This window comes from Sus scrofa, chromosome 6, assembly GCF_054392235.1.
Source record: "Sus scrofa isolate SSC_HxYL_T2T_F1_AM1 chromosome 6, Sscrofa_HxYL_maternal_Yorkshire_Landrace_v2.0, whole genome shotgun sequence".
Taxonomy (NCBI): Eukaryota; Metazoa; Chordata; class Mammalia; order Artiodactyla; family Suidae; genus Sus; species Sus scrofa.
This window is the reverse complement of record NC_139388.1, coordinates 161,187,638-161,202,404: the sequence shown is the minus strand read 5'-3', so window position 1 is coordinate 161,202,404 and position 14,767 is coordinate 161,187,638. Positions and strand designations below refer to the sequence as shown.

The 14,767-nt window shown below is 44.9% G+C and overlaps 1 protein-coding gene across 1 annotated transcript in view; it reads left to right on the top strand.

Annotated features, from left to right (window-relative positions):
- The window catches only part of LOC102158888 (uncharacterized), a 616,184-nt gene that overhangs the window by 452,096 nt on the left and 149,321 nt on the right, over window positions 1-14,767 (top strand). The window contains exons 10-11 of the mRNA XM_084965720.1: window positions 4,053-4,185; window positions 11,647-11,730. The gene's annotated coding sequence lies outside the window, so the exon portion shown is untranslated. The remainder of the gene's footprint in view (window positions 1-4,052; window positions 4,186-11,646; window positions 11,731-14,767) is intronic.

The window sequence follows — 14,767 nt, the reverse complement described above, 5'->3', positions numbered from 1 at the left end:
AAAATTCCATGTCTAGAGTTCCCTGACCCTTCCACTCCTGCATTTTTTTGCTAAAAATCATTGATTCATGGTGTAGGCCAAAAACTTGAAGGTCAGCTTTGTTCTCTCTACTCTCACATCCAATCTAACAAGTCATTCTGTTTCCAGTATTTGCTCCAATCTTCCCAGTTCTCTCTCTCCTCTAACTAAGAAGTCACCATTATCTTGCACCTGCACTGTTGAAATAGCCAGTCTGGCAAATCCTGGGGGTTGTCAGTCATCATTATCTGTGTCTGTCTCCTTGTTCTTAATGGAAACTTGATTTTTTTTTTTGTCTTTTGTCTTTTGTCTTTTGTCTTTTTTGTTGTTGTTGTTGTTGTTGCTATTTCTTGGGCCGCTCCCGCGGCATATGGAGGTTCCCAGGCTAGGGGTCCAATCGGAGCTGTAGCCACCGGTCTACACCAGAGCCACAGCAACGCGGGATCCGAGCCGCGTCTGCAACCTACACCACAGCTCACGGCAACGCCGGATCGTTAACCCACTGAGTGAGGACAGGGACCGAACCCGCAACCTCATGGTTCCTAGTCGGATTCCTTAACCACTGCGCCACGACGGGAACTCCTGGAAACTTGATTTTGTGCTAGAATTCGTTTCTCACCCCACATGGCTAAGAGGGATCTACTGCTAACCCCAGTTTGGGTGGATCCTAACCAGATTGGTCTGGGCATGATGTACCTCTGGCAAATGTTTTTGTCTCAGATTGGGCTTATGACTTTAGTGGCTTAATTAAACTGAAGTGAAGGGAAGGATTTGTAATTCTTTCTGGGGGCCAGTGGGATCTTCTTCTTCCCTGTTGGATATAAACAAGGAAGCACAGAGATCAGGTTGTCCCTAGCAACCATCCTGTAATTATGAAGGGAAACAGCCTAGGGATGAGGTGGATTGGAAATATAAGTATGTAGATATAAACATATATCTAATATATCTAAATCCATGTTTATATAACCTGTCATTCTAAGGCTGTTTTCCTTCCTAGTATAGATTATTAGGTTATATACACAGTATGTGTTATCACATTACATATATGTTATACATATAACTATATATATAAAACTATATATAACTACATATATAAAATGATATGTATATATACATATATATATAGTGTGGGGGGGAGTCGTGGGGGAACATATCAGGCATGTAATAAATATGTGAAGAATCATGAATGAATGGCCTCATTATCTGATTGGAATCAAGTCAGCCTGGGTCCCAGTGTACCCTAAAACATAGGTTCCACACTTTTTCTGTAAAGGGACAGTGTGTATATATTTTAGGCTTTGAGGGCCATATGATTTCTGTTGTAATTGCTCAGTTCTGTGAGTGTAGAGCAAAACAAAATGCAAAAGAATGAACCCAGCTATTTTCTAGTAAAATTTTATTTATAAAAACAGGCAGTAGGCCCAATTTGGCCCACCAGCTATATTTTGCAGACCTGTAATACAGGGGAAAAAAGAAAAAGTTAGACCAGATAAGGAATGACAAATATTTGGCCTGCCTGGAGAACCTCTGGCTCCCACGACAGATATCACTAATCAATTAAGCCCTGCTTTCATGGTGAACCTGCATTTGCTCTCACACACCTCAACCCAGCACAGTTAATCAATTAAAGTTGGTGTGCTGACTGCAACCTGTGTGCCATCCTTGCCAGGATAATACTCTTCATTCCTTGCAAAGCCCTGAGGTTGGGAGCTCCCAGGCCTGGGTTTTCTACTTGGGTTTTCTACTTATGTTCTGTGTGACATTATTCCAGTTATTTTGTCTCCCAGGGTCTCGTTTATTTCTAATGTTGGGAGTTTTGTTGACAGGAACTTGAGAGATTACCTAGGCAAAGATTCCATTTAAAAGAAAAAAAAAAAAAAAAAAAAAAAGCCCTGGCTGATTTTATTCTCTCTCTGTTTGCTGTGTGGTCAATTAAGCAAGGGAAAATAATTTAAGCCAGTTGTGATAATAGAGCTTTAGAAGTTGGGCTCATATTTTTTCCTTTCTACCTCGCTGAATTATTAAGGGCAAATCGTGGCTTTAGTGGCAGAGAGTGGCTGACACCCCATTCCAGAATGCCACCTTTCCTCCCACTGTGCCACTTGTCAAGTTTTCCAAATATGCCCCTTTCACCTTCCATTTCAACATTCTTTTTCTTTGGAGGCTCCTGACATGTTTAATTCCTTGGCTAAGCCCTCTCCCCCGTCCAAATGTCGCCACCCTTGTCATACAATTTATTTTCTACACGCATACAAAATCAAGCCTGAACATTTTTCTCTACTGTGAACTCTTGAGAAATAGCCTTTGGAGCAGCCATCCATCACAGTGGCAATAATACTCGGAGAGTAAATTCTTTTTTATTTTGTTTAGTATTTCCCATTCTAGATCAGATTTCATCAAGTGCAGCCTGTGTCAGCAGAAAAATGCCCCTTCATTGGATATGTAGCTATCCTATCAATCAATCAAGGAAAGGGGAAAAGAAATGATTTGAAGCACCTACTATGTGCCAGCCATGGTGCTAAAGGAGGGTGATTAGTCTCTATTATGCTGATGAGACAATGGGCTCAGAGAAGTCAGATGATAGAGAGGGGATATTGGAGTGGGTTTTCAGACTCCTGGTTATAGAAGTCAGAGATCTGATGATACAGATATAGAACCAACTGTGTGTGTGTGTATACATTTCCTTATATCTATCTACTGTCAATTTATCTAGAGATTAATTTTAAGTAAGTGATTATTGGGGCTGGCAGGCTGGACATTCACGTAAATGTTGCTGTAGCAGTCTTGAGTCTCAAAGCCTCAGGGCAGGTCAGCCGACTGGAAATTCAGGCAGAGTTTCCATGTTATAGTCTTGAGGCAGAATTCCTGTTTCTCTGGGAAACCTTGATTTTTGCACCTCAGGCTCTTGGCTGATTGGATGAGGCCCCTTACACGAAAGAGGATGATGTGCTTTATTTAAGTCAACTGATTATAAATGTTTATCATATCTACAAAAGACCTTCATAGCAACATCTAAACTACAGTTTGACCAAACCACTGGGCACCACCTCTGAGCCTATTGACCCATAAAACTAAGCATCACACTAATCTACTCTTCTTTCTGTTTCCCCTCTTTTTTTCAGACTTTGGCAAACTCTGAAAGAGAGCTTTCTTAAGTTTTCTTAGATTCAGTTGATGATGTACAGTCCATGCAAGGGCCAGCCTAGAGTCTGGAACTTGGTAGACTCTGATCGAATGAATGTGGCAGATATGACCCTTCTACAAGCATTTTTATTTAGGATTTGTGGTTAGGATCTTGCTTAAAGGGCTTTACTGGCTCTTTTGTGCTCTTAGGAAAAAGTCTGAATGTCCCAATATTGCTTCTAAGTCCCTTCATTGTGGGGTTCCCTGTCTACTTATGCAGCCTCCCCATGGCCACTTTTCTGCACACTCAGTGTTCCAGCTGCCATCACTTGATTTGTCATTTTTAATGACCAGCGCTATTTTTTTTTTTTTATCCCTATGCTTTCTTATACACCTTTTTCTAATAGGAACACACTTTTCCCATATGTGTGCTGCCTGTTCTCTCATGAGTAACTCTGAGATGATCCCTTAAGTCTCGGCTGAATTACCATTTGCTTGAGAACCTTCCCAAGTCCTCAGTGGGAATCTGGTCTGCATGTGTACTTAGCTGACCAGAGAGCTTATCACACTGCCTGCCTGGTTAGCTGGGATTTTGATGAAGGCACAATTGATTCTCATTTCCTTGAGCCTCCAGAGCACAGAGTAATGTCTGACACATGGTGGATATTTAATAAATATTTGTTCAATATTGAGTGAAAGAGAAAAATGCAACCTTTGATATGCTTTGTCTTCTTTTCAGTGTTTATAAGGTTGGTTTTTCTACCCCCAAGTAAATTACTGTCTGAACATCCCTCCAAACACCCGTCATGATATCGTAAATGTTCCTTATGAGGAACAATTAAAGAAGCCAAGAGGTGACCAGCTCTTCTCAGTGGAATTCCTGTCAACCACACAATATGCTCTCTTCTTAGGAGCTCGATCTGGTGAGTTGGCCTGGGCCCAGGTCATGAAGGATGAGTTTAGCGGTTGGATGGAAACATGGAATCATTGCCCCGGTGGGCTTGCCCTGAGGCTGCTCCAGGAGAAGTGACGGGAGGATGACAGGTACGCACGTTGAAAATTACTTCGAGGTGGTCTCAGCCCCATTTACTGTCCCCAAGAGTCCTCTCCAGAGTTTGATGTGGACACATTAGAAGCACACATGAAGACAATGATGTATATGTGTTTAGTCTGAACTGGTCCAGCATGGCTGCGTCACCGTGGAGCACAGCTGCCTGGGAAAGAGAAGAAAGATGGGGGTGTTAATCATTGTGGCAGGCACGTTCTTCCTCCCTCGGCCCATCTGCCAAGGCTGTAGGGCTGGTCACCACTGAAGGCGCTTTCATTCACTCTTCTCTAAAACTGACATAGGTGGCTTCTGCATGGGAAGACCTTAAGGAATTCAATTCAAGTCCATTTACTTCAATGCTTCAGGAATATTTATGTTTAGCTTGTTTAGGAACACCTTTGGAGGCACTGAACCATGCATTAGGAACACAGCCATGAGCAAGGAGGTGTAGACCCTGCCCTCAGGGAACTTATCTATTCTGTGCAGAGTCTGTGCTCGGCAAAGAGAATGCAGAAATGGACACCACTCCCCATGTACCCCACAGGGACTGCACCTGGCTGACCATTAATTCCACACCTGGCACTCAGCAGGGTATTATATATCTGCTCCCACAACATTCCTTTAAAGTAGGTATTATTCTGATCATACAGGTGAGGAAGCAGCCTCAGGGTCTCCCTGGGAGACTTTGCCAGCTTAAGGTCAGGAAACAGTAGAAAACATTAAAACTAAGGCCAACCTTGGACCATAAAGCCAAGCCAGTTCCTCCTCACTGTGCCCTGCTTCTAGTATCAGAAGCATCCCCTTGAATCTGATTGGTTATTTATTTATTTAAGTGTTATAGGAGTTGTGCATATAAGATGCAAAGTGGGGAGCATTTGGGCCAGGCTTGAAAGAATATGTAGAAATCTATCATGAGGAAAATGTGGGGAAGTATTCTAGGCATGGACACAGGGCTGCATCTGGAATGTTGCATGGCTGCTGGGGGCGTGAGGAGGTGGTCTGCAAGGATGGGAAGGGAATGAGCCCTCTAAGAGGGAGTTAGGCCAGTTGTGAAGAGGAGTCTTCACTGCTTCCTTAGGGGATGGAAGCTATCAGCTATGTTTAAGCAATAAGGTGACTGACTATCAAAGTAAGGAAGAATCACAGAGGCAGTACATGGAATTGGCCAGTAGGGGGTAACAGAGAGTGCAAACCTGGGAGAGCATAAGGGGGCCATTACTAAGGTGGTCTTGCAAGTAATGATTCTCTTTTGTGGACCCATCACATGGGTCAGTCTGATGTGTTTCATTGAGAAGCGCCTGATCTGTGGTTACCTCCTAGTTAGGTAGGTAGAAATAATTTTTTCCACATTTCTCTTATAATCTCTTTCGCCAAAATCAGAATTTCTTTTAGCCATGTGAGGAAACAAAATGCTTGACTCTATTTATGTAATAATAATGATGATGTAGAGGACATTGGGATGGATGACCCAGATCTCACATCTGTACTTCTCTAGCTGCTGAGAGGGCTGCCAGCAGACAGCCCTCAATTCTTAGTCCTCTTTGAAGATTGCATCAGCTGAAGAGAGCTATCTCTCCCAAGATCACACTGCCTTCCTGGGGCAGCCCACATCCAATGACTGAACTCTGGTGGGGGAAGGGGTGGTTACAAATGCCTAGCCCCCTACTTCCAGTTTGGGGTAACTCGGAAAGGCCTTCCCCACTTAAGAGCACCCTCCAATGTTGGCTGAGACCTCTGTTGAAGCCGTGCTGCAGCCCACATCTTCCTCTTCCTGACCCTCCACCTTTCCTTTTGTTCCTTCTTAGCATGTGGGGATTCTGAGATCTCTCCCTGATGGAGTTCATCCATCCCAGCTGTTGCTTAGGGGAAAACCCAGCAGCAAATGACAATTGTAGCTAAGGTTTTTCGGTTTGTTTGTGCCGAATATCATGAGAGGGAGTTTATACACATATTCTCATTTCATTCTTACAATAACTACGGGTAGTAGGTAGCCCATAAAACATTATTTTTACCATTGTGTAGGCACCAAAGAATTTTCCTGTCAGTGATCCTAGGTGAATTTTAATCCTTCCTGGGAGAGAGCAGGGCAGGGATTCCTAACCTCTTTAGACATACTAGAAACTTAGGCCCACAGAGAAATAAATTCCCTCAGATTGCAAATCTAGGAATGTTGCAGAATTGTCTAACTTTCTGATCAATTCCACTGCATATAGACATTCCCATTTCTGCTTATGCTTTTTTATTTTTTTTAACTTTTAAATTTTTTTTCCACTGGTTGGGGAGTCAGCACAGAATGAGGGAAGAATAAACACCATGTATATCAGTGCTGGCTGGTGCTGCACCGTGCTAGGGAACTAGCTCTGTGCTTGCTCCCCTGGGGCCAGGGACAGTCATTCACCTGTTGCATCAACACCCTCCTTGTTTCTTTAATGGAAAGCATTCTGGTTCGATCATAATTTTTCCTCCCATTGTTGTGTTGCGATGTAAGTATCTAGACATAGTTCTCAATGCTTACATTGCTTATGCTTTTTAATATGCCATGTACCAGATAGGCTTTCCATCCCCTGGTCTGAAAGCTGGACATTTTTCAGCTAGTGCCCGCCTTTTGGACTCTCACTCAAAATGTGTGGCCTAAGACAAAATGGAAAGCAATGGCTCTTATACAATATCAGTGCCAAGGAAGCCTTCAGCATCTAACTCAGGGATTTCAAACTGTTTCCTATAGAGCTGCTTTGGGGGCTCAAGAGAAAAGAACAGGGAAAGAGAAAGAGTAGAATGGAAAATAAGAGGAAGGGAATAGGGCCTGAGAGGGAAAGAAAAGATGAAAAGAGGTTAGGGAGAAGTGGGGAGGGGTGCAGGGGGAGAAAGAGGGAGAGGAGTGCAAGGGAGGAGAGGGCAGGAGTGGGAGGGGCGGGCAAGGAGCTGGCCGGCTGCTCTAGGAAATAAACAATGGCAACTTTCCTGCCCAGGAGGCAGCTGGTTATTGGGCACTTTGAACTCCTCAGGACAGTATGCTTTATCATCTGGAATAATAAACGCAAACCTGGTGGCCCAAGGAGCAGGCAGGGCTCAGTCTGGGAGGTACAGCCCTGAGCTTGGCCACAGTGGGCAGCCTGCTGTCTCACCTGCACTGAGGAGCCCAGGAAGGCAGCCTCTGGGAGGCACCCGGGGCCAAGAGGGCTCTCAGCTGGTGCTGAGTGAGCTTTTCAAAGTAAACAAGGGCTCTGGGGCCAGGGGGAGCCTCCTCTTGGTGGTGACTCTGATGCAATGTGGACCCTGGAAGGGGCTTGGTATTTTTAGCTCTCCACTTGCTTTGAAAGAAAGAAAAAGGGAAAGAAACAGAACCAGAGTGTGCAATCTATTATTTTTTAGGACATAATAGCTAACAGCTCTGAAAACATTCTGGATGTGCTCCACAGCTCATCAGCAGGCGCATCAGCACAGAATGAGGGAAGAATAAACGCCATGTATATCAGTGCTGGCTGGTGCTGCACCACGCTAGGGAACCAGCTCTGTGCTTGCCTCGCCTGGGGCCAGGGACAGTCATTCACCTGTTGGCTCCTCTGGTGCATCAACACCCTCCTTGTTCCTTTAATGGAAAGCATTCTGGTTTGATCAGACCCAAGTTGGAGTCATACTTTCCTAGGCCATTAAGAGGTCAGGGAAATCCTTTGGGGTTGGGGGGTCAGTTCTGGGACCTGAGCTACTCCCTTGCTCGCCGTGGCCTTGGACGAGTCCCCTGGTTCCCCTGAACCTAGGTGAATTCAAAAGGCTCTTTGAGTTTTAACACTAAAGCAACCTGTAGAAATATAAGTGAGGAGAGGTCCTGAGAGGCCAGGAGGGTCCCAGTGCACTACACAAAATCAATATTTCTTGAGTGAACAGGAAGCACAATGGGGGTTGATGGCCCACCCTTACCTGCATGCATAGAGGAAATTGGACTTTCTTCTATTACGTGCAGTTTTGTAATCTCTAAACCTCTCAGAAGAGTAAAGAAATTTTAATTTTGTGGTGGCCAACAGCGGCAGGCAGCCATAGGAGATGATGGATGAGCAGAGGGCTTGTGGGCTGCAGGGAGCTGGCTGGAGGGCGTGAGTGTGCAGGGCGGTGCTTGCCCTTTCTGGGGAGGATGCTGGACTGGGATGTGGAAGACCTGGGCTTGCCATCTCCTTGCAGGGGCAACCTTGGGGAGATCTTCCTTTCCGGAAGCCCAGCCTGTTCCATCACTTCCCTTTCTGCCTTCCCCCTCAGTGCCCTGGGCCAGCCTCCATGCAGCCTGTCTCTGCCCGGGATGATCCTTCCAGGCTCTAACTGTTCTCACTGCCCTTCAGCTCTGCTTGGCTCCTCTCCATGCTCCTTGCTCTGCCTCCTCTAAAGTGATCTCCTAACGTGAAAATCAGATGGGGCCCCGCTCTGGCACACAACCGTCATCTACAGCTCCTTTGTCTCAGGCATATGTCCAAGCATTCAAGGCCTTTTGAGGTCTGGCCCCTGCTCATGGTTCCAGTATCAGCACCTGTGCCTGCTTTTTCTGCATGCACCTTAAGATTCCAGGCACATTAGTCCCAGAAGGCTCCACACTTTCCCAAACATGCGTAACCTTGTGCATGCTGTTCCTTCCTCTTCCAAAACTCATCTCGAGCATCTGCTTTGCCCAGAGGACAGGGCTTGGGAAGGCCTCATGGAGCCAATCCCTTCCTTCTGTACACAGTCCTGTTACAGCCCCTATTGCCTGTCATACTCTCTCTGGGGAGACAGGTGAAAACAAAACCCCACAAGCACCAGGTTGTGGTCACTGCCGTACTCCATGGCTATCACAATTAGCAAGAGTTGTCAGGAGATGATGGATTTATGGATGTATCTATACAATAGGGGTAAAGAGTCCTCTCTTTTCACTATTGGAAGGATGCAGAGAATGCAAAAAAGTTTTATAGAAGGTAGAGGCTGTACACCCTTTGAGGGTTTGTTGTTATGATGATCCAATTCCAGGACAGAAACTAGAGACAGAAGAGCAGAAACAGAATTTCTTCCTCCCCACCTTCCCTTCCCTTTTCTCTTCCCCCTTCCCTTCTTCCCTCCTTTCTTGAGTGTTTGGCATTGCCCCTAAGGCCTAAAGGAATGCTGAAGAACCAGGCAGACAAGATCCCCTCCCCCCATGGGGCATATTTTCTGTTAAGGAAATAAATACGGCAAACAAACAAATAGGCACGCTGATTTTCATTAATGAAAGACTGAGAGCAGAAGTAGGTGCAGTAGGGGCCATGAGAAGAGGTTTTTAGGCACTCGACCACTCTGCCCCCCATCAGGGAGGGCAGCTGTGAGCTGTGCGACTTGAGCATCAGGGCTGCCTGGCACCGTTCAGTTTCCTTCTCCGTAGTGTGAGATGATGATGCCCATCTCGATGGAGAGTGGTGAGGAATGAATTGACAGGTGCAGCTTATAACTTTCTAGGAACTGACATCCTGAAAGGGAATTTATGAAGTTTCCTCATCCCCCAGTAACGAAAGGGGCTTCTGTGATGTCCTGAGGGAAGGGACGGGCACCGAGGCCTTGTGTGCTTAGGAGTAGTATCTTCTCTCCCAACAAGAGACCCCCAACAACAGGGAAGCCACCTTTCTTTGTAGTTCTCTGCATGGATTCTAGACCTTTCCCCGGCCCTGAATCATGGCTTGCTATGATCAACTATATTTTGTCTCCGTGGCTCACCTGGAGCTAGTCACTTTCCCTTTCGGGGCCTATGTTTCCCCCTGTAAAAAGAAGGCATTAAACTAAAAAACAAAAAAACAAAACAAAACAAAAACCCCCCAAACAAACAAACAAACAAAACACCCTCCTGTATTTTCCAGTGTGGGCACTCTGATTTTGGGTTTAGAACACTTTTCCTACAGGAGTGCTTTGCCTCTCCAACTAATGAACTCTGATTAGTTTTAGCTACCTCTGTCTCAGGGCTGGGGATAGATGGTCCCTCCTTTGTGGGCCAGGCTAAAGGATGAGGTCAGGGATGGAGCTATGTTCCTTTCATCAGCACAACTCTGTGACAGATCCTGGACTAAAAGAGGAACCCCCCTCCCCATCTCCTGCAAGAGGTACCATCCATGTCTGAGACCTGACTTCATTTTTATAGTTTACAGTGCTGGTAAACAGACTTGGCCTCTGTCCTCACCAGGCTGCCATTCTATCTGGGGAGGACAGCCAGAACTGTTGGCAAGTAGAGAAATAAAGAAAATGCTGTGATAAATTGTGACAAGTGCTATGAAGGTAGCCAGCAAGGGGCAGAGACAGAGAATGATGAGGGGAGAAGCCACCCTACATAACAGGGTCAGGGGAGTCTGTCTGAGGAGGAGGTAACTTGTAGACAAACAGATTATCTATTACACTATTGAAATGATAGTACAGTGGGTGCTGAAAATATTCTGGGAGCAGAGGGGAGGAAATGATGGGATCTCTGCCTCCGAAACTTAAGACAGTTGAAGCAACTTGCCCAAGGTCATGAGGTGGGTCACAGGCAAGCCCAGGCTAGAATCTAGGGCCAGAAGTATTGCTTTTGCTTTAAAGTCTTTATCTTGCTCCTTTTATTTTTCTGTTGTGGATCACTTCCTCTCGATTAGATTGCCTGGCAGGGGAAGAGTTGTCTTCAAACAGTCAGTCTTTGTGTCTTGGGGGAAGAATCAAAGGTCATTGGAAAGAAAACATGTGTCACGCTGTAAGTGTCTTAAAAGAGACAATGAAAAATTTAAAGTATATTGTGATGTTAAGCCCCAAGCACTTCTCGCTCCTCAGTGGGTTCGTCTGCTCCCTAGGCTTGTTATGGGCCTGAGGGACCAGATGGAAAGCACTTTGTAGATTATAAAGCACTGTACACATGCTAGGAATTATCAGATACCTGACACATTCAGAGCCTGTGAAGACTTTTTTCCTTTTACCTTTAGAAGATGGCCACTCCCATCCTCTTTTCTCTGAGAATCAGAAACTAAAGTGGTTTGGTCCCGAAGTGGAGAGAGCTCCGACAAAATGCCCTCTACTCATCTTTCCTTTTATCTTTTCTGGGGACAGTCAGCTGCCAGAAATGTGTCACTTTAAGCAGTCCTCCACATCTTATTTGGATGAAACTTAAATTATTACCACACCAGTCTGTGTACACATTTTCCTCTTCTCTCTTCCAAGAATGGCTGTAATCAAGCTTGACAAACTACTGATTTCTACCAAAGTGCTTTCAACATCTTTTCAGCATCAGAGACCAAAGGGATGAGAAGGATGAAAGCAATGAGGAAGCTCAGACAGAAGGTTCTCATGATTCCAGACCCACAGCTTCCTCCAGGCAGTCTTTCCAGGTTTGCTAGCAACAAATGAAGATTTACTCAATGCCTGCTGCCTGAGCATGGGAATCATTATCTCCTTTATTATTATTATTATTATTATTATTACATATATATATTTTTTTTGCTTTGGCCCCTCAGTCAATGACAAGGCTCTTTTCTGGACATTGATGAGCTCTGTGACTCCACAAGCTTTCAAGGCATAGAAGAGGTAAACACGTAAATGTAAGTAATGGTATGTGGTAGAAGGTGGTGTGAAATGAAATCTTGTAAGAGCACAGAGGAAGTGAGGGGAGACAACTTCTTGCCGGATGGATGAGGAAAGTACAGATCTTAATTTAGGATCTTGGAGGTGGGGCAGGGGGAGCAGTATTTGAGCTGGTCCTTTAAAAATCCTAGGCATCTTATAGGTTGAGTTAGGGTAGTAGTTGAATATAGGGAAGATGGCATCAAAAAAGAAGTTGCTAGTACATTCCAGGGCAAGAGAAAGCAAGGACTAAAAAAATAAAGAAGATTCTTTTGGGGAAAAAATTAGCCAGTCTGTCTGCTTCATATGATGCAGGGCAAGGGAATATGAGTAGTTTTTTTTTAGTGGAGTGAGTGCTTGGACTTGGTGAGAGACTTAATTCAAATTTAGGTCCACATTGCCCCATTGACTGTGATCTTGGACACATCTCATCATCTCTCTAAGCTTAGTGTTTTTCATTCATTTCTGAGAATAACAATGCTGTCATTCTGAGTGGTGACAATTTCAGGCCCTAATTTGTATGAAGATGCTTAGAAGGGCACTTGACCCAAAATAGCTGCTTAGTACACTTGACAGCCTTGCTTGGCTCTCTCAGAAAAGCTCTAGAAGCTATTCAGGATGGGTACCCAATCACAGCTAGTCCTAGCTGACCTTGGTATCACAATTTGGGCCACATGCCTCATCTTTCCCATTATGTGCTTTTGGCCATGTGTCTTAAATCCTCTTAGACTCCATTCCCTTGTCTAGATTTGTGGATTGTTGATAGAGAAGGGATCTTCTCCTCTTTTTTTTCCCCCCCACATTCACACCTTGACCCATAGAGGAGAGACTGTCCCTTTCACTCCCCTCTCAGTTAGTGCTGAGTGGAATACTGCCACATTTTCTTTCCACTCTCTTACAGACCCCTCTCTGGAAAAGGCTGTCTAATGTGCTCAGTACCAATGGAGGGCAAACTCTAATCCTTTGCTACTGGGTGGGACCACTGCTTTGGACAACAATCCCTGTTTTCTGTTGTGTGTTCCAGCTTCTACCTCTCTAAGTGTGCATATTGCAGGGAGAATGTAGGTCATATCACTTTCAGGTGGAAACCTAAGCCATGCTCTCTAACCATTAACCCAGGACTGTAATTTTGAGCTATGGGGTGTGGTAGAGAACCAAAATGGGCACAAATTTTTGTACCTTCTCCCTTGAGATGTGAGTCAGTTTCTCTACCCTTATAATCTGGATTGGCCTTTTGACTTGCTTTGGTCAAAGGAAAGTAACAGATGTAATTGTAGGAGACATGAGCCTGGGCCTTAAGAGATGCTCTTTCGAACCCCTGTGACCTCCATGCACAGCCAGACTGACCTTCTGAATGAAGGGAGACCAATGGAGAGAGGTTCCAGTCATCTGAGCCAGTCTAGCCAAGGCCATCAGAGACTAGCCATCCTCTGGTTGTCCCATAAATTGATGCATATACATCAGTGAGTGCAACCAAGATCAGCTGAGCCCAGCCCAGCAGGACTGTCCAGCTGACCTATAGATTTGTGAGCAGTAACAAATGGTTATTGTTTTAAGCCCCTAAACTTTGGGGTGATTTGTTGAATAGCAAAACCTATCAGATACACATGGTGATGATACAGATTTTAAAAAGTGATGATTGTTTCCCATTTGGTAGATAATCTTTGTGCTGTAGTAGGAAGAAGAACCACTACAGAATGACAGCTCCCTTCTAAGGTTGACATTAGTCTTAAGAGGCCACTACGTATGGCCATACAAGATATGAATAGCAGTATTGTAGGACAGCCATGAACATCCTGGCATTTATTCTGTGTACTCTATGAAACTATAGTTGGCCCCTGGATCTGTGCAGTGCAGTGGCCCTTAGAATTATTTAAGATAATGCCTTGGAGTCTCTGGCACATAGTTGATCCAAAATAAACATCCATCTTATAGTAATTTATTGGTATTAAAATATTGTACTGTGTTGAATTTTATAATTATCGATATTTCATTATCAAATAAGCCTCTATTTTCACAAGAGAAAAGGATCCAGGAAGTGGTGCTAGTAGAGGTAGGGGCCTGAATGATCTTTAAGGCTCTTTCTCTCGTGGCTACTCTGATTCATGGGTGAACATAAATCTTCTCATATAAAGGAACCCAAGTACATGCCTGAGTGAGCTTCTTTGGCAAAGCTGGGGCCTTGGCCCCAGCAGTGCAGTGTGGCAGGCCATCAGTCAGGCGGCTGTGTCAGCATCCTGAGAGGCAGGCTATAAAGCTGCCAAAGCAGTCCTTTGCTTTGCTCCAATCAAAGAGGAGGCAGAGGCAAGGTCTGTGAGCCCAGAAGTTCCCGCTTGGCAGGAAAGAGGCTGTGCTGTGTTCTGTGCAGGATGAGCCAGAGGAACCTAAACAGTTAATGCGTCATAGAAGCCACAAATAAATCCTGTGGTTTGAGATCAAGAGCAAACAGCTTAGGAAACTGAAGAATTGATGAGATGTCTTTTTTTTTTTTCCATCTGTTGCCTTCCCTTCATCCCACCCAGCTCCTCACCAGACTTAGAGCTCCTAGGGATAATTCTAGAGTAGAATTTTTTTTTATTGCCAATGGAGCTTTGGAAAGGGTATTGAGGCTTGGTTGCAGTCCTAGTTTTCTACTCACCAGCCATGTCACCTCAAACCTTGATGTCTTAGTCTCACCCCAGAAGCTCTCATTGGAGCAGTCTGGGTTGGTACCTGATCAGGGAATCATTTAACAGCTACTCCGTTGATTCTCTACTGCAGCCAGGATTGAGAACCACTGACTTAACCATTTTAGGCTTTGAGTTCCTCATCTGTCAAATGGGGACAGTATTTGCAGGGTTGTTGTGCTATCCAGCAGTGAGAGATAATAGATGGGAAAGGGCAGTGATGAGCATTTGGCACACTTATCGGGGTTTTGAGCCAAATACAGGAAGGGCTTTAGGACCCAGCTGTGTCCATTCTTTAATCAGCCCCCTTCAATTTCATGAGTCTGTCTTGGTTCCGCAGGGTGTGTGT